Source organism: Thermobia domestica, chromosome 4 (assembly GCF_964235325.1).
Source record: "Thermobia domestica chromosome 4, izTheDome1.hap1.1, whole genome shotgun sequence".
Classification (NCBI taxonomy): domain Eukaryota; kingdom Metazoa; phylum Arthropoda; class Insecta; order Zygentoma; family Lepismatidae; genus Thermobia; species Thermobia domestica.
In genome coordinates, this window is record NC_137457.1 from 229,369,499 (window position 1) to 229,391,312 (window position 21,814).

Sequence of the window (21,814 nt, forward strand, 5' to 3'; positions counted from 1 at the left end):
ATATTTTGATAAAACATTTCTTGACCATTATAGTAAGTTATTTAAAAATATTGTATGGTGTTATGGTGAATGGCAGCCGTTGTATGATACTCTTTCAGGCTGCAAGTTTAAAGAATGTTTACCTCAAAATAATGAATTTCAAACACACGAAGGTCCACATCTTGTAATTATTGATGATTTAATGCGTGAGTGTGACCATCGGATTGTAGATATTTTTACTAGGGGTATCCATCATAGAAATATAAGTGTAATATTTATAACACAGAATATTTTTCATCAACAAAAAGGAATGCGGGATATTTCGTTAAATTGTCATTATATTGTTTGTTTTAAAAATCCTAGAGACCAAGCTCAAATTAATTATCTGGCACGACAATTGTATCCAGGTAATACAAAATTTATTCAAGAAGCATATCAAGTTGCAACTCCAATTGCACATGATTATTTATTTTTTTATTTAAAACAAAATACTCCTGATGAGCAGCGAGTTCGAACAAATATCTTTCCAACAGATTCTTTTAATTATGTTTATGTGCCTGTAAGAAAATAATTGCAATATAATTTATATTCTAACAACTATTTGTGTTATAATAGCCGTAAAAAATGATTAGTAAGGAAAATGCACATTTGTTAAAACTTTTAGCAAAGTCAAAACCGAAAGCACGTAAGGCAATTTTACAAATGCAGATCCTGATTTAATTCGCTCTATTTGCGAATGTTCCTATAACGTATTACAGGGAAATTTTCCGTTAAATAAAACAGAGATAAATAAATTTAAAAAATATAAAAAGGAACTGAGATATTTGGTGAAAAAAGGTTCGTCATTAAAACAAAAGAAAAGACAAATAATTATACAAAAGGGTGGTTTTCTTACTGCATTGCTTGCACCTATTTTACGAGGTATATTATCAAGTTTAATTAAGTAATTATGCAAAACCCACAAAACTTATTTTAATCTCACCAGAAAAATTACACCATTATCAAACGATATCTAAGCTTGATGATGAAATGAAAGAAATTTTAAATAATAAAAGTTTAAATGCAGAAGAGAAATGGGTACGATATAGAGAAGTCTTATAAAAATATTTAAATATAATTCAAAACCCGGCAGCAGTTATAACAACAACTACTACTACTACTATTGATAAAGATTAGAAGGAAGAAGAAGAGGAGGAGGAGGAGGAGGATGAAATAATATCTATACTCCTCGAAATTTGTAAACGTAAAGCAAGACCTTTATTACGTAAATTAAAACAAAACCCAATATTCAATGGGTTGATAATGGAAATGTGAATATTAATAATAAATTAATTCCAGGTGCAAATATAGTGGAGTTGGTATCCGATTTTGTTACATGTCGTGAGAAAAATATTTCAGTTGCCGGTTGGAAACCTTTTGCTACATTATTAGCTAAATCCAATATACCCTTAGAGTACGTTGGTAATCCTCAACGAATAGATTCTATTAGAAAACTAACAGAGGACGAAGAGGATGATGAGAACGAAGAGGATGGTCCTCCACCACGCAAACGTAAATGATGTACTTATAAACAATAAAACTAATATAATATTGTAATCTAATGATATTTTTGAGTATATAGAAAGAAAGATGAATAATCCGTACTTTCATTATTACAACAATCAAGCAGAAGGTGGTTACAATGTATATAAAGGTACAGCTTATCAAGAAGGTTATGGCATTGGTAGTTTTCTAGAAAGTTTATTCCGCACTGTATTTCCTTTATTAAAACAAGGTGCAAAAACTGTTCGTAAAGAGTTGATACGTTCAGGAATTAATGTAGCAGGAGATGTACTAGATAATAATAGACCTATTAAAGAGTCTTTACAAGATCGGTGGTAAGAAGCTAAAACAAATTTAAAAAATAAAGCTCAAAATTAAATCGGGTGTTGGTAGGGTCTGGAAGAAAAAGAAAGAAAGTTTATTTTAGTGGTGTGAAGCGGATAAAAAGATCCAAAGATATTTTGGATTGATTATGGAGCAAAGTGAGTTTTTATCTCACACTTCCTAGCAATAGTTCTATGGAATATTTTCCTCAAAATACTCTTGCTTGTTATACTACTAAATTATATCATCCTATTGCACTGGAGAAGGAAGTGTGGGAAACAGCTGTTATTGAAGTACATTATACAAGTTCCTTTCAGAATGTTTCCAAATATACAAATAATATTTATTACCGTATCATGAATATAAAAAGCTGGAACATAACTAAAATTTTCCCAGGCCACTATTATCATGTTAATGATATTCTATCTCAAATTAATCATAAAAGTGATATATTAAATTTACAATTAAAAGTGAAAGCATCTGTAAAACGAGTTGAGGTTAATAGAGTAATAAAGGATAAAGTGAAGCATTTAGAAGTACGCCTATCTCCTGAACTAGCCAGAATACTAGGTTTTGATCATATACAACAAGAAGATATTGCACTTGTGCATCATGCTCGTTATCCACCTGATTTACAAAAATCGCTACCTACACTTATGTGTATTTACAGTGATATTGTAGAACCACAAATGGTAGATGACACCATAGCTCCATTGTTACGTATTATAAATACAAATATTACAGAGCATGGTATTAATAATGTACGTATTTTTGACAATCCTCATTATGTCACCGTGCAACGTAAACAATTTGATCAATTTATTATTGATTTAAGAGATAGTACAGGTAATCCACTTCCTTTCCAATATGGCAGTGTATGTGTAAAATTACATTTTCGCAAACGTAATATATTATTGTAAATTTTACCATGTGTGAATATTAATAGTAAGAAACGAAAATCCAGTGTGAGTGTATGAAATCAGAATTAGATTTATTTGCTGGTTTACCCACGCAAACTAGTATCATAGGTAATAAAATAGTTCCACATAAGCCTGTGGCTTCAATATCTGATAATGCACCAATAGAATTTGTTGTCCCCGGTCATGGGGATGACTATATGGACTTACCGCGCACAATGTTATATATTAAAGCTAAAATTACTAAATCAGATGGTTATAATTTAATTTCTGCCAATAAGAAAATTGGGGCTGTAAATGATTTTCTCAATGCAATGTTCAGTGAAGTGCAATTATATTTAAATAATCAACTCATTTCCTACTCTTCACATACATATCCATATCGATCGTATATTGAAAAACTATTAAATTATAATGCTAATGCTAAATCAACGCATCTTCAAACATCAATGTGGTTTAAAGATACTGCAGGTCATATGGACAATGTGCCCGATGGTAATTTAGGATTTAAACGTTTTCTTCTCACTACTTTAAGTCAGTCATTTGAATTATTGGGTTATATTCATGCTGATATTTTCAATCAGGAGAAATTTTTACTGAATGGTGTACAACTGCGTATTAAACTAATTCCAGCTAAACCTACATTTTGTCTAATGGGTGACGCAGATGCTGGTGGAAAAGTTGTAATTACAGATGCAACATTACTTGTAAAAAAGGTTGATGTATCACCAGCAGTTAAAATAGCACAAAATAAAGTATTACAAAATCCTAAATTTAGAATAAAATATCCTCTAACAAAAGTGCAGGTGAAGACAGAAACTCTGCCACAAGGAATTATGGATAGTACACTTCCTGATCTGTTTTCAGGCATAGTGCCTAAACGTAGGGGAAAATGCTGTACCTTGGGACACAATGTACCTTGGGACGTTTGAGATATTTTATACATTAAGAAAGATTTATGTTTGTCTTGGTGCTGGTAACACTGCTCTTGAGATGCGCCATTTCATTTATAGAAAGTTTGTGTATGTGATTTGTTGTGCACGAACAAAGGAAGAAAAACGATTTTTGACAAATTCAGGTTGGTATTTTCTGAAGATAAACTTTTTTAATATTATTCCTAAATTCATTGTTTTTCCTTATTTTGTAGTATAGTTATAATAAATGGTCTTTTCTTCTGTAAACTGTAAGATCAAATAAAGTTCAGTCGTAGCGTTGGGAATGTTAAAAGCAGAAATGTAAAATAAGACGGGGTGATGTACCATGGGACAGTGTACCTTGGGACATGTCCCAAGGTACAGCACGAATATTATATTATTGTTTTCATTTCCAGATTTGGAAAATGCCTCGAAGCTCTACTGGTCTTAAACGCCTTGGCCCTCAGAAAGATTTAGTAGAAGCAGCCGTCCAAGAAGTACTTGATGGGAAGTTAGGAATAAGAGCTGCTGCCAAAAAATATGACGTTCCGAAGACATCCGTTTTCCGCCACGTCCAAGTGTCCAAAGCTGTAGGGCTGAAGAAGTTCGTATACCAACCCAAATATGACTGCAAGAAAGTTTTTACTGCGGATGAAGAATTAGAGTTAGTGGAGTACTTAAAGTTAAGTGCACGGTTGCAGTATGGCTTAACGAGAGAAGCAATGAAGAAATTAGCATTTCAATTTTCGAAATGCAACAATAAGAAATATCCGACCGAATGGGAAGAAAATAAAGAAGCTGGTGAAGGTTGGCTGCGATGCTTTCGAGAGAGGCATTTTACTGAAATATCGCTGCGCAAGCCAGAACCAACAAGTGTTGCTAGATCGCTGTCGTTTACAAGAGAAAATGTCAAGACGTTCTTCGCCATTTACAAAGAAGTTTTGCAACGTAGGAAATTTTCCCCTAGTAGAATCTACAACGTTGATGAGACAGGACTCTGAACTGTACACAACCCACCCAAAATTCTTGCACCCAGAGGGGAAAAACAGCTTGGTAGTATCACATCGGGTGAAAGAGGGCCCAACGTCACAATGATCGCATGCGTTAATGCTATAGGGAACAGCGTTCCACCCTTATTTGTATTTCCCAGGATCAACTTCGTTGAATCGACAATGATGAGAGGAGCACCTGCAGGAGCTATTGGAGCAGCAAATGTATCTGGGTGGTCAAACGATGATATTTTCCTCAAGTTTCTGAATCACTTTATTGATCATGAAAAGCCGACGAAAGAAAATCCAGTTATTCTTTTTCTGGACAACCATGAAAGCCACCTTTCAGTTCCTGTAATATCTAGAGCAAAAGATGCTGGAGTGATATTAATTACATTCCACCCACACACAACACACAAAATGCAGCCTTTGGACAGAACAGTATTTGGACCGTTTAAAACCTTTTACAACAAAGCAGCAACCGAGTTTATGGTATCACCGTCTTCTACCTCTCCCGGGACATCTTCCTCTGCATATAAGAGAATCACGATATATGATGTGGCTGAATTTGCTGGTAAGGCTTATGACAAGGCGTTCACTCCTCGGAATATCAAGAAAGGGTTTGAAGTTTGCGGATTAGTGCCTCTGAATGAGGACATATTCACAGATGACCAGTTTGTAGAATCAACTCCACCAATCTCAAGCAACAACTCTCCATTGGATCAAGCTGGTTGTTCAAGTGATGCAGCTGCATCGGAACATTCTTTCTCTGAAACTGCTTGTGCCGCTTCTAATATTTTTTCCAAAGAAACATCTTCGTGTGTGGTTGTCCAACGTGTTCCAAGCCCTTCCTTAACGAATGTGTCAAATGGTGCGAGTGTTTCTTCTCCGTCCGGGCAACCTCAAGCAAGAGCTGCATCCCTATCACCGGAAGAAATAAGACCACTCCCTAACTGTAGATTATTTTCATCTACCAAGCGGAAAGTTAGGCGAGTGAAAGGCAGAGCTCGGGTGTTAACTGACACACCAGAAAAAAAAGAAATTGAAGAAAGGAAAATAAATGCGACAAGAAGAAGAAAACGTGATGGTTCACTTACACGAACGAGAGGAGAATCTAGAACAACACGAAGAAAAGTTTGGGAGGAAGATTCAGATTCGGAAGACCTTGAAGCAGTAGAACTGGTAACTGATGATTCAGTAGACGAGTTAGAGGATTTACAAAACGAAATTTTAGTAAGTCAACTGGAAAACAACCTGGAAAATGAAAACATAGAGAAGAATGATTTTGTTCTTATCGTAGTCCGGGGAAAGAAGTCTATCAAGCATTATGTTGGGAAAATATGTGCAAAAATGAGTGACTTCGCATACACCGTTCAGTATTTGACGAAGCCAAAGAAAATTGGTGGTATGTGTTTCACATTCTTGGAAGATTCTGAGGAATTTTATCTTCCTGTTGAGGACATCAAAGTAAAACTACCTCATCCAAAGGAACTTCAAGGTTCATCATCTCGAAAGTTGAAATAATATGTGTTTCCTGTTTCGTTTGAAGGATATGATCTTGATTTTTTTTATGCAAGTATAAAATTTGTAAGGCATAGACTTTTCATGGAGAGAGATCGTAGTCTGATATTCTTTGTAAATGCTTAAATATTTCAATATATGTTTTGTAGGTTTTGTTTCTCTCTTTATACACAAGTATTCTCACTTTTTTAACTATTGGTGGAATAGAGTTCTTTTATACTACTGCATAAATAAAATATAAGTGTTAGGTTTCATACCACTCGATAGATAAATAATAATCTATGTTTAATTTGTATTATCAGATAGATAAATACAATAAATGTGTTTCAGAGTCTCAATTTTATTGTCCTTACACTTTTATTTTAGTACGGTATACGTTTAATATTTAACAAGAAATCAACCCACTTATACTTAGTTTAACTTCATGTTTCCGAGTGTACCGAGGTACATCATCCCCTGTTTCAAGGTACATCACCCCTATGTACCTTGGGACACTTAGCAGTGTCTTAGAAAACAGAGTATTGCAGTAAGAACATAAGAAAAGCAAACTTCTACTTTTTCTAAATAAATGCTCAAAGGACTATTGCACTCTACCAGGCTTTCAGGTACCTGATTAGACTAATCATTGCTGAGAAATGGGAGATTTTTATAAAAGTGTCCCAAGGTACAGCATCTTCCCCTATTATTATTGGTTTTGTTACTAATGCTGCTTTCAATGGTACTTATCAAACAAATCCATTCCATTTTCAACATTTTAGTATGTCGTTTTTTACACTGTATGTTGATGGAATGCCTGTTCCATTAAACGCATTACAACCTGATTTTGATAATAAGTTATATATACAAGCATATTCTACGTTATTTACAGGTTCAGGTATTTATTATTCTAATCAAGGTAATGATATTTCACTTGCTGAATATCCTAATGGTTCTACTCTGCTGGTGTTTGATTTAACTCCTGATTCAAGCGCAAGTGCTGCATTTCATACTAGTCCACAACGGCAAAAAAGTGTACGTTTAGAGGTTCATTTTAAAGAAGCACTACTATCTCTTGTAACAGCAATTACACTAGTTAACAAATTTAAACTTTTTGTTTGTTACATGAGAAAAATCACCTGATCTTAAAGGAACTTTTTGCGCTAAATTCGAATATGCACGCGGTTTCTCTCTATCACGTACAGTTTTCCCGTAACAGAGGGATTTTCGGGAAATTCCCTCAAAAATTACTCTTTTTCAGATATTTTATTCCCCTTGCTCCTGTCCCCTTACATATAGTAACATAGAAATTATACCTAAGTATACTTTGATTTATATTTAATAAACCCTAAAAGTTTCGTAAAAATCGCTTTGTTCTTTCTAGAGAAATAAATATATATTTGTATGTATACTGTCTGCACTGTTTATTGCACCTGATAGTAATGCTTTCAGATCTCCTGAGTTGGGGTAAAAACGATTTGCTTTACTACTACAAACACAGTCATAAAAATGAATATTTACAATAGTCAACAACACACTTGTATTGCTCTCTGTAAATTAGAAACGTGTATAAAAATAGAATGTACTTCCAACGTATATTTCTTTTAAACGTACAGTATATGTATATCTTAATACATATATATACAATTCTCCAAGTTTTTTCGTTTTGTTCATGAAATGGTTATCAATATTTGTTATCAAATGTAACAGAATGCAAAAGAGAGAAAGAATGGAATACAGACTCATTGTTGATAACAATGAACTAAAGCAGTCTGAATTTTCCACTACGATATCGTTTCCCCCCTCCCCCGCGCATTTCTTTCTTTCTTGTGTTCTTGACACCTGGTGAGGGAGTTTTGTACATTTTTATATTGACGTGTGGTTTAACACTACTTCACTTTCAAAGTTGTATTTGCTGCTAAGAGTGCTTTCATGTTTGATCTTAACGGCATTATACCCAACTAAGACCAGAAGTTTAGTTTGTGATCAGTGCAATGGCGTCAAGAGGACGGAGTTCGTGTGTTAACTCACCAAATAGTTTTTGTTATGTGTGTGGCCAGTTTGTAGTTAAAGGACAGTGTAGATCCATTACGCCATCGGTGAAACTAGCATATTATATATATTTCGGATGTCGTGTGGGAGATCAGGACAAAACTTGGGCACCCAACATAATTTGTGCGTCGTGCTACGTCACTTTACTTGCATGGGCCAAAGGGAAACGGAGGTTCATGAAATTTGCTGTACCAATGGTGTGGAGAGAACCCACCAACCATCTGGATGATTGTTATTTTTGTCTCACAGTAGTTAAGGGACATTCTAAAAAAAGCAAATGCACAATAAGTTATCCCAACGTTAAATCCGCAATTAGACCTATTCCGCACGGGGATGAACTTCCACTTCCCGAGCCCCCTACCAACTTGGAAGAGATATGGCCAAAAGACTGATGATGATCATGACCTTGATGAACCATCGACATCAACATGTACATCCAAGGATCCAACGTTCATCCCTGACTGTGTTCGCGAGCCACATTTCATCCGGCAATGTGAACTTAATGACCTAGTCCGTGATTTGCACCTGACAAAACAAGAGGCGGAACTTCTGGGATCAAGGCTCCAGCAGTGGAACTTATTGGATGCAGAAACGAACATATCAGTGTACAGGAAAAGGCATGTTCAATTTTCAAGCTATTTCTCAATGCAAGATAATGTGTGCGTATGTACGGATATAAATGGGTTGATGGCGGAGCTAGGAATTCCTTACGTTCCAGAAGAATGGAGGTTATTTATCGACGCGTCAAAGGTCAGCCTTAAAGCTGTCCTTTTACATAATGGAAATAAAAAACCTTCTATACCACTTGCGCACTCAGTGAAGATTAAGGAATCCTATGACACCATGTCAACTTTGCTAAATCTTATAAATTACAAGGACCATTGTTGGCAAATATGTTGTGATCTCAAGGTAGTTGGTATTTTATTAGGACTGCAGTGCGGTTCCACGAAGTACCAATGTTTTTTATGTTTATGGGATAGCCGAGCTGATGACAAACATTATGAAGTGAAGGAATGGGCACCTAGAGTGAATTACGTACCTGGAGAATGCAACGTCAAACACGCTCCTTTGGTAGATCCTAATAAGATATTACTACCGCCACTTCATATCAAGTTAGGACTTATGAAAAACTTTGTCAAAGCCATGGACACATCTGGTGAAGGTTTCAAGTATTTGCGAGATAAGTTCCCTAATCTGAGTGATGCTAAGATTTCAGCGGGAGTGTTTATTGGTCCCCAAATTAGGAAATTAATGCTTGATGATAGCTTTGACAGAAAGTTAAACAGTGCTGAGCTAGCTGCCTGGACAGCATTTAAGTGTGTTGTGCGCAACTTTCTGGGCAATAACAAAGCTGAGAGTTACACAGAAATCGTACAGGACATGATACAGAAATACAAAGAGTTGGGTTGTAGGATGTCTTTAAAAATCCACTTTTTGCACTCCCACCTCAGCTTCTTTCCTGCTAACCTAGGTGCTCTCAGCGACGAACAGGGGGAAAGATTCCACCAAGATATAATGGCAATGGAGAAAAGGTACCAGGGACGATGGGATCCTTCAATGATGGGGGACTATTGTTGGGGTCTTGTTAGAGAATGCAACATTTCTTACAAAAGAATGAAGTAGTGTACGTTTTTGTAACCCAATGGAAGTTTCATATATTGTGATAGTTTTGATTGTCTTTTCATAACCTTTTGGTACATTTGTATTATTGTTTATTGTAAATTGTCACACTTGTAAATTGTATTGTATTATATTTTATATATGTGTTTGTGGTAATAAAGCAAAACGTTTTACCTCAACTTAAGAGATCTGAAAGCATTACTATAAGGTGCAATAAACAGTACACACAGTATACATACAAACATATTTATTTCTCTAGAAAGAATAAAGCGATTATTACGAAACTTGGAAGGTTTGTTAAATATGAATCGAAGTACACTTAGGTATAATTTCTATGTTAGTATATGGAAGGGGACAAGATCTTGGGGTGTAAAATAAACGAAAAGGGAAATTTGTGAGGGATTTTCCCGAAAATCCCTCTGTTACGGGAAAATCGTACGTGATGGAGAAAAACCGAGTGCATATTCGAATTCAGCGCAAAAAGTTCCTTTAAGAACAGGTATTTCCTTTTATGTAACAAAACCTTTGTTAACTAGTGTTATTTATGGTGAATTCTCTTCAGAATTAGAAATTGATTTCCAGAGAAAAATATATATTAATTTAAATAATGTTAAATACAATTGAACTTTATGTAGCATTACAACAAAATTTACCTAAAGATCATTTTATTGGTGTATATGCTGCTGATGAGTTACCTTTGTTTATTCATACATTTCCAGCCGCCATAATTATAAATACTGATTCTAGTGATAAGCCTGGTGAACATTAGGTTGCTGTTTATATATCTAATATGTGTGTGGGAGAGTATTTCGATAGCTATGGTATACCTCCCTATATACAACATCATATAAGGTTTTTAAAACGAAACTGTCTGTATTATACATGGAATAATAGACGTATTCAAGGTGATTTATCTCAATTTTAGGGACATTACTGTCTTTTATATCTAGCATGTCGTGCATCTGGTTATTCACTGCACGATTTCTTAAACAAATTCTCACTTACCACTATTGATGCTAATGATGTTATGCTTTATTCATTTATGAGAGTATGATGTAATGTTTTTAAACTCCGCCATTGCCGGTTCCAAGCTCTGGATGAGAAAGGAGGAGGGTTGCAGGTCGCTACCCCCGTTAAAGAAAATAATCTATGCTATGTTCAATTAGGGGTTGAAAAAATGAATACACCCCTGCTTATGTTATGTCCACCCTAAAAAGTGCTCATAAAAGAGAACGAGTACACCCTGGTTTAATCTTCGCTATGTTTCGTAGACTCTGTGTGATTTCTGTTATGGTAAAATAAGGGTTGAAAAATGAGCCATACTCTTTTATTAGCTGTGCTATGTTCCAATAGGGGTGGAACGAATCTTATGTATTATCTGCCATGTTCAAATAGGTATTGGAAAATATGCTCATAAATGAGAACAAGTCCACCCCTTAAAAAGTACTCATAAAAGAACGAGTCTTATGTATTCTCCGCTCTGTTGTGTGGAAAATATGCTCATAAAAGGAAACGAGTTCACTCCTAAAATGGAGGTCGTAAAAGAGAACGAGTACACCCCCTAAAAAGTGCTCATAAAAGGGAACAAATGCACCCCTAAAATGGAGGTCGTAAAAGACCGTGGGTTCACGGTTCAAGGTGCTCGATTTCCCAGGGGCTCCTGAGTTAGTCTATGTTGTTCTAATATGGTCTAATATGGCTCAGATCGATTCATTTTCTACTACTTGTACTGTCAGCAGTTGAGCTGTGATCAACAAAATCTTAAAACTCTGGAGCCGTCACTTCTGAATTGCAGATGGGTACTCGTTTACGGGACAACGCTAAGTCCCACATGGCTAGGATGGCTCAGGACACCATTTTCCGGCTTGGATGGGAAACAATATTCCAACCACTATATTCCCCGAATATTGCACCCTCCAGGTATCACCTGTTCCATTCTTTGGACAATCACCTTAGAGGAAGCCAGTTCAGATCCCTAGTAAAAGTTCAAAATGCGCCTGATACTTTCTTCGTTTCACGGCCCACCAAGTTCTACCGCAATGGATTGCATGGCCTTCCAGAACGTTTTCAGAAGGCCGTCGATGCTGTTGGGAACTATTTTTGATCTTCCAGGTTAGGTGACACATCGATGTTCGAAGATGGTGGGTGAAAAAGCAACAAAACTTTTCTTGGTTACCTTTATATTTGAATTTAAGACCTTGTATACAGAACCTATCTACACAAGATTGATTTTCTTTGAAATTTCACTTAATTTCTTTATGGTTTCCTGACAAAAATATTTATTTATTATTCATGAATAAAGAAACATAATTATTTTATTACACTGAGTAGAAATAAAAGAGAGCGAATGAAATCCAAATTGAATAAAAGCATTGTTTCTCACCAAATTTTTCATCGTCTATGTTTTTTAAAACACTTGTTAAAGCATATAAAATATACTGTACTTACAAATAAGTTTAGTATCTTTGTTTTATGGCTGTATTTGTAGTACCTTTTTAAAACGTTTGTGTTCAAACTGTCAAATATAAATTGTGTAATCTGCTGTCACAAAAATGTATCCTATTTTTCGATCGGTATAAGAAAGAGATACTATACTATTTTTCGATCGATATGGAATAACAATATTTCTCCATACTATTTTACCATAAATTATTAATTGCCAATAGACTTTGTTACTTTAAATGAATGAAGCGAGATAATTTTACTATGATGTTTTAAAAGCTGGTCATTTGAGGGGGGGCAGGAAAACATTTGGGGGCCTGGCCCCGATGCCCCCCCCCCTTGGCTACACCCCTGGTCATACGTAAGCAAGAGCCACTACCACTTACAATTACAACAATAAAATATGATAGTGACGTTTCGAATGCTAATGATAGTGTTAAGCAAGTATTCTTGTTCGCCACGCCGCATATGTATCACAAGAAAGCAGAATTACTATTTGCTCGCTTAAAACAAGATGATGCAATCATGTGGGATCATAAATGAGCAGTGTGTATCAACGATCATAAACTACAAGGATCCAATAGTGTACATTTAATTTGTGATGTGACTGGACTGAGGAAACATACACATTTTCAAGCCTCGGAGTTGTTTTATAAACTTTGTGGTGGACAAACACCGTGTACGTGGGTTTTCTCGGGGTTCTCCCGTTTCCTCCCACTTTCTTCATTCCACCATTTCATTCATTACTCATCATCGCCGTCTCCTTTAGCCTCACCGGCATAGCCGTGGGACGTAAAACTCAAAGATTTCATTTCATTTCATTTCTGTTTTATAAACACATCATCAAACACGCCTCAACAATTGATCGAATCCACGAAGCATAAAACATATTTTAAATCGTAATAGTGCAACATCTACTGAAGTACCAGCACCAGAACTATTTTATTCTGGGGACAAAGAAGATGATGATGATGTTCTAGGATTGCGACCAAAAGGAACACGTTTGTTGCTCAGTGGTCAACGTATAAACCATGAACAAAAAGTTGAAATCCATTTATAATAATACAACACATCTTGCAACATTTTCTATTACAAAGAAATTATGGAAAGCCATAGAAAAAATTTGTAATCCTAGGGAAAGTAAAACTCTGTTAAGTGAACAAGTTATATATACGTTATATCTTCCAGTACGCCGTCGTTTATAGATATATTTATGTTGGCAAAAATATTGATGTTCAGTGGTAATGTAATGACCAAAACTTCTAAAATATAATAAAACTACTGCTTGGTGATTTAATCCTTAAAAGGAAACATCTTTTTTACATACGCCAAAGAAAACATGGATGAAAATTCAGCCAACAATTATGTATATAGCGTAAACAGGAAGCAGTATAAACAGGTTTGTATCACGATCATAAAGCTACCACCACCAAGGACATACCATGGAAACAAAGATCAACGCAGTGTTGCCAGTCTGCAACAAGAGAAACAACTTTCATCTGGGTGAATTTTCACTTAAATTAATTACGAAAACTTCAAAAATATAATAAAACTACCGCTACATTCTCACAGTGATTAGTCGGTACGGATGGATTGTGCCTAAATCAATAAAGTCGACGATGTTATGAATGCAATTAAATTATATTTCAGGACACAAAACAATCTCTCTACGTAGTGATAAAGGAACTGAATTTACCAACAAGACAGTACAAAAGTTTCTAAAGAAAAATGACATACAATGTATAACAGAAAAGGATTCAGGTGTTAAAGCTAGTATAGTAGAAAAAATTAATCAGACGTTAAAATATCTTATGTGGAAATAATTTACTAAATAAAAACCGTACAACTACGTCAAAATATTGTAGTTGTTTGTGGGAGCATACAATGAAAGCCGACATTCCCGTCTTAAAATGGCACCTGCAAACGTTTCTGAAGGCAATGTACTCGAGGTGTGGCATAACTTATACAATAAAAGACTTCAATCTTGAAAGCAAGACAAGACTTTATCTGTTGGTAATACTGTAAGTATTAGTAAAACAAAATGTATTCTTGACAAGGGTTGCCTCTAGAACTGGACATAATAAGTGCATAAAGTTAAGGCCATTGTATTTATTTATTTCTAAGATTGATTAACTGTTGATAATTGACAGTAATTATGAAAGTAATAAGAATATAACCAGTACGTATAAATTTCTACCACCTCGCGATTCAATTAAATGTTTAAGAGGTCTTTAACCAGTCCCTAAACAAAGTACAGGGACTCTACAAACGAGAAGTGTAACAAAAACAAATTATTATATTTTTAATAAAGATTCACAACTTTAAAAATCCCTCTCATTATGTTTGAATATTTATTTTGCATAATAATTATAAAGTTATTTACCGAAGGATTTTACAAAAAAAATATTACAGAAGTTTTTATCTATTTTCCTGACATAAGTAAAACCCAGTTTAAAACAGAAAGAAAAATAATTCGCCTTATGTACATCAAAATTTATTTAAATTTTCCTTATTTTCTGAGGTAGTATATTTCAACGTACGGTAGCTTTACTGTTTTATGAAGGTTACAATATTCTCTTCCAAGTAAACATGATTTTACTTTAATTCTTGAAATCATAACTTTTAGAAACAAAAACCAGTTTCCTTTCAACCTCCTATGCAAAACATAGATCGAATGAATCACTTTTTATATAAGAAACAGCTGAATGTTTTAAATATTCTTGCTTTTACACTGTTGATACCGATATTTTTCATTTAAAAAAGCTCCCTATTTTTGGTTTCAAGGAAAGTATCTGGACAAAAACATGCTTTAAGGACATTCGAATTGCCACTAAAACGATTAACAAATCCCGTAAAGTAGATGGTTAATCATTGTAGTCTATTTGTAGTTATGATGTGTCTTGTATTTCCATTGTTTTTCTTAAATAATTCTAGATAAAAACACAAATAATGTATTACATTTGCGACCTAAAATTACCGTAATTTCCTGCATTGTGGCTACTTGGTTTATCTACAACGAAATTTTAACATACTGAGTGATGTGATTCTAATTTTTTAACAAGCAGTTCTGTATATATATATATATATATATATATATATATATATATATATATATATATATATATATAGAGAGAGAGAGAGAGAGAGAGAGAGAGAGAGAGAGAGAGAGAGAGAATTCTGTTAGGAAACAAACTGTACAAGGTGGACAAAAGCAAATTTTTCACTGGATACCACAAGTGACAAGAAAGGACCTACACAGCATCCTAATACAAGATGATGTAACGAAATTAAGTACTACTCCGAATATCTTGGAAACAAATTACCCAAGATAGATGGTTGTCATAAAGTATTGGAAAAAGTAATCCAGCAATGGATTGGCAAGTGTTGATAATGATATGTATGCGTTTCAAATATGAATAACCCACACCCGCTACACTCATATGATCCCAGTTCCCATTCTTGATATCTGAGCATTTGACATTAAGAAATAAACCACTTATACTTTCTTTTGTGGAATCATATCTTTAACCCTTTAGCTGTGAGAATTTCTAAAAACAAAAAGATAGTTAACTTTACTGTTCCCGCATATAACTGGGTAAAATCTACTTTTATGTCTGGGTATAACAAACGGTTTTGCGAACTTGAAATATTTTAACAACCGGTTCTGGCGAACCGGTGAGAACCTGCTGAATAGCACCACTGTACATACTGCATTATTGTCGTTCAATTTCCACGCTTTATTGTGGCAAAAGTGCAAGGAAATTGATCCAGAATTAACGGGAATTCGTAAGCGTCTAGATTTTGTCGGGGGAGAGTTAACTAGTATTTGGAAGGTTTTTGTGAACAAAGCGAAGTGCGGGTACTGGACGACTCAATGCAATCACACCACGAGATGAACGTCATCTTCCACGCATGACCGTAACGAACTTCACAGCTTTGTTACATTGTTGGTTCGACGCTGGAGCAACTGATGTGGACTTGTGTACGTCAATGGTTCGATGCCGTCTGCTGTTTCTTGGACTGGTGGCAGGAGTGTCCTTGCGATGGTCGCCATTGATCAGTAACTACAATCAAGTCAGACTGCAATGACCACGTTAACGTAGTCAACAGTGTGCTGGATGGCAAAATCTAAGACAGGTTGCAGCCGGAATCATTCAAAAACATTGAGAGTTAACCATATGAAAATTAATAAAGTTTGTCCAATTTTTCATATTCAACTCTAGTTATTGTATAAAATTGGTGAAAAATTTAGCAGATATTTCTACTGCACTTATTTCGGAAATATACAGGGCAGATACAATTTCCGTCACCCTCTAAAGTATAAAATAGTAAACTGTAATCGTACAACAGTAAACTGTAACAGTAATCATATGTAAACTGCAAACATATACAGGGGTAGAGAAAAAGAATCTAAAAACACTTCGTACAGGACACGTAAGTTTGGCCCTCCACTGTACAACACGATATTTTTTGCTGATCGTTTTTTTTTTCGATATGTCATGTGAAACTCCTCTTCCGTCAGCAGTAACCAGTTCACCTGTGAGTGTCGTGGTGTGAAAGTGGGGCGGTAAAACGGGCCACCTGACAGACTTCCAAAGAGGCATGATCGTTGGTGCCCGTCTGGTTGGAGCTTCAATGGCAACAGTAGCTAACATTGTGGGGGTATCGAAAGACACTGTGTCCAATGTCACAAAGGCATACACAATTCACGGGGAAACGACGTCTGTAAAGCACAACAGTGGTCGAAAGTCAATCCTGTAGGTAGGGACCGGAGAGCATTAAAACGGATTGTAGCAGCTAAAAAGAAGACCACTGCAATGAAAATTACGTCTGAACTCAATTTCGGCCTACAGAACCCGGTTTCATCGAAAACAGTGCGACGGGAACTTCATAAAATGAAAATTCATGGCAGGGCCGCTATCACCAAACCCCTGATCACAGCAGTAAATGCGAAGAGGCGTATCCAGTGGTGCAAGGACCACAAGGCGTGGACTCATGAGCAGTGGAAACACGTAATGTGGTCCGATGAATAGACCTTCACCTTGTTTACAACAACCGGTCGTGTTTACGTATGGAGAACACCGTCACAGACCTATGATACAGACTGTCTGCCCCCAATTTTAAAGCATGGGGATGGGTCTGTTACGTATGGACAGTGATATCGTGGTTTTCTGCAGGTCCCATCATAGCCCTGCATGGAATGATGAATGCTAAGGCGTATGAGACCATTCTGAGGGATCAGGTTCTACCCATGGCCCAAATATTGTTCCCTAATGGTGATGGCACATACCAACATGATTTGGCACCTTGTCACGCTGCAAAAACGGTGTCAGGGTGGTTTGAGGAGCATGACCAGGAGCTATCACACCTCCCCTGGGTCCCACAATCAGCAGATCTGAACATCATTGAACCATTGTGGTCTGAGTTAGAAAGGCGTGTTCGGTCTCATTATCCTCCACCAACATACCTTAAGGAACCGGAACATGTTTTGGAGGAACAATAGTACAAAATTCCACACACCACGATTCAGAACTGTATACGTTCATTTCACATTGGATCCAAGCTGTTTTGGACGCAAAAGGAGGCCCCACACCATACTAGGTATGATTTTCACACTTTTGCAAACATTTTAGATTTATTTGTCCAACCCCTGTATGATCGAATTATGATGTACGAGTTCTTTCTTACTTCAGGCATACACAACGGCCGATACAAGAGACTATACCATTGAAAAACGTATTGTCACAAGCACTTGGGTTCACAAGTGATTCACATCCACCATTTAGGAAAGTCGATTAAGTAGTTCCGAATTTATTGTGGTTACGGCATAAACTAGGAGTAAAATCGATCGATCAAAACTATCCATATCTTTTATCATATCTTGGACTTATATTTCATTTATTCTTTTAGATCACTTACCATTTGTACTACAGTTCCCCTTTGTTACAAATTTCTGAACTATCCTCATCGAACATCCCTACGTATTGGCTCCAGTAAACAACATTATAGATTATAAACGACAATGGAAAAAGAATCAACGATATCTTGTCAGCAAAATTCCAGTCATTGTCGAACCGAGAACAAGCACATGGATCACAACTCTGATGAAAGTGATTCTTGAAAATAATGCACCAAAATTTCAAATCCTTCATCTGAAACAAAACAAAATTTCTATCATAAGAGTGTAAATGCCTAAAAAAGAATGTTTCTCTATTTATAACAAATCAAAATCGCTATTTTACATTACGTTAAAACCTCATTAATTTGACCGTGTCTGAAATTAGACGTATATCTGAATTTGGCGATAGCTGCCAAGATTCCCAACAAATGTGTCGCACAGCTCCATGAGGTGTGTCAGGAAATTTTAAAATTAAAAAATAGCCTAGAAATTTACACTTTATACGATACATATTATTTTTACTATATACTAAAGCTTTTAATAATAATTAAAATCAATTCTATCAATTCTGAGGCCCTTGAGTTATACCTCGTATATATGCCCACCGAGTAGGCGTGTTTATTTTTCAGGTCTTACTCAAGGAAGGGGATTTAAATCCAAAAACCTCCCCTTGCATACGCCATTTTATATATACCCTGTTCTTTGAGTAAGATATTATGGGAAAATAAACAATTAATTTATTATAAACGAGAAGTTGATGTGTCCCTTAGTTTGAATATCAAAAATAGCAATGTCAGTGTAATTTTACTTTATTTATTTTCCAGTACATACATACTGTATATGAACAATGTATCCTGTAGACCTATATGATTCCATCGTGCTATAAAAGGAGTTGAATGGGCCAACGTTCTCCGTAATATGTTGTTTAGCATTTGAGGAGTTATCGCTTGAAAGGTTTCCTCTACACTTTCGTGTAATTATTTATCTGTCTTGTTCGAAATGTATCTACAATAACATACATGTGATTTGATTATACAGTAAAATGAGTTGTCCGCTGTTGTATGGTCCGCGGTTCATGTTCTAACCGTTTTTCAACAGTTTAATTGCAACCACTCGCATCAGTTATTCTGTAAACCTGAAGTGACCTGGAACACAGATACTGTACTTGTCTGTTATAATGAAAGCAATGTTACCAATACCCAACTATATACAGGGTGACTGGTAATTCGATGCATTCCTTGCAAGGGAATATTCCACAAGTACTTTGGAAATTTTTCACCCAATAATCGGGGGTCGCAAATCAGTAGTTTCTGAGTAACTTGCACATGTGTGATTTCCCTGAAGTTTGACGGCTAACGAGAGGTGCGCCAGAAAGCTTTACCCTGACACACTTCCACATACCGTAGAGCGATGAAATTTTACATGTGTAATCCTTCACACGTACATAGGTGATGTGGTAATGCACATCTTGAAACTCTGCACTGTTGCTGTGTTATAGGTCCGAACGTGAAGTAAGGTGTAGTGGTCCAAAATCCATTACTGCACCTCAGAAAGCAGCGTGGCAACACCGCAGAACTACTTGCCCCTAGGAAATAACTGCATGATTGGAAAGATGTGAAATGAAGATGGTGTGCGGTGAAGAGAAAACGCGAACTATAACGAATTTCATACCCAGGGTTGTGCTCCTGTCTGGCCAACATTTGAGCAGTACAGCACGCAGAATTTCATCACGGAATAGCTTCAAGCACTCAATTTGATATTGTTTTATGACAGCTGTAATATACCAAAATTTTAAAATACCTAAATTATTGTAAACTATGAATATATTAATTTTGAATTTTATCTATTCATAGAAATAATTTAAGGTTGGCTTGAGTACACAATACCAACTGCCTAAATCAAATGGATTAAGTCACACTTGTTTACAAAATTTATTTTATTCTAACATACATACACGTGAAGCTTCCAGACAAGGAAATATCCGATTGAAGATTGTATTCGTATGAAGATTGTATAAAAGGACCCTCTAAATTCAATGAACAACATCTCAAGTCTACATTACAGTTTTAGATTTGCAATTGATTTATACTTTTGCAAATCGACTAAGGGCGGAGCCTTCGAGGTTGACTTCAATTACCACAGGATCAATTTCTATACTAACCTTTCCTGATAATCTTAGATTCCTTCCTTCGAATATCAAACACAGCTTTCATACGTGTTATAAGAACAGTTAATGGAATTAAAATCTCTGTATCACTCAGTTAACAGTTTTTATGTTCTTTGTAATCCATTTTCTTTCTAACTCTAGCAACATTCTGTGAGTAAATAGTTTATAATTTAGGTAGACGGAGAACTCACAATCAAAGTTTCGATTTTCAGTTGACACTCTAGTAATTAGTAATCTTTACAGAATGATAAAGCGTGATTTTTTATATATCTTATTATAGTAAATGTTTATTTGTCCATATCGTGCTTAATATACGTGGGACACACAAAATAATATATAAATGTGTTGTGATGTCGTGCCTCTTCAATAGTGTGCTGTGGAAAGCACAGGTAGATATAACAAATATATTCTCACTTTTCTCCGAGTTAGATGCATGAATTTCTATCAGCGTTATTACATGCGTTTCCGTGTATGTATATACACACTCAGGCGTCATGGGACGAGTGTAAAACTCTAAAGATAATTCTGAAACATGCATATAGATAGATAGATAGATAGATAGATAGATACACGTTCCAGAATTATCTACCTGAGTCTGTATATACATACATGGAAACGCATTTAATTACCCCTTATAGAAATTCATGAATCTGGCCCAAAGGTGATGTCAACTGATAGTAATCGTAACATGAGACCCTTTAGGACTGCTCAGACCTGTAACATGTTGTGTCCAAACCCATAGAATAATCTCTCAATAGCACATGTAAAAATATCAAGGAGATACACAAGCTGCGGTTCGGATAAGTAGTCGACAGTACCGATATTGAAGTACTTCCTATTATGATTTTTCATGTTTGCTCTTAATATTGTTGTAAGCAAGCGATGGTCGTAACCAGAGTCGAATTGGTGGTCAGGTGACGCCCCACAATTGTCTACGAGTACTCTAAAGGGTTAAGGTCAAGAGACGTATGAGTCCAGGATACAATGCGTATACCAAATGCAGCAAACTGATGTCCCTGATTCTGTCTCAAGTAGTGTGCTTTTTTTATAAAAAGAAAAAGTAGCGTGTCAGTACTGTTTCTCAGGGTTAAGGTAGCTAGACTTTTCAGAGACAAAAAATACGATTTTTACAAGAAAAAGGAGCATATGTGATATTAAGAGTTTTACATACAATAACATGTATGTTTTCACACAGTAACGTAGAATGGTTTTAACTTAAAACTGGATCAGTTTGATTAAGATTAAATGAAACACATAAAAACACAAAAAATATTACAACCCCCGTGGGAGCTCATGTGTACAGTTCCAACCTAGCACGCTGGATTCATTGCTTTATGGAGTTGTCGCTATATACATTGTTTACCATCAGCCTAATATAATCAGAATCAAATGCTACTCTTTTCCAATCGTCGATAATCCAGTCATTGCGTTCTGTGGTTCATACAAAAGGTTGGACGCAGCGGTGAATAGTG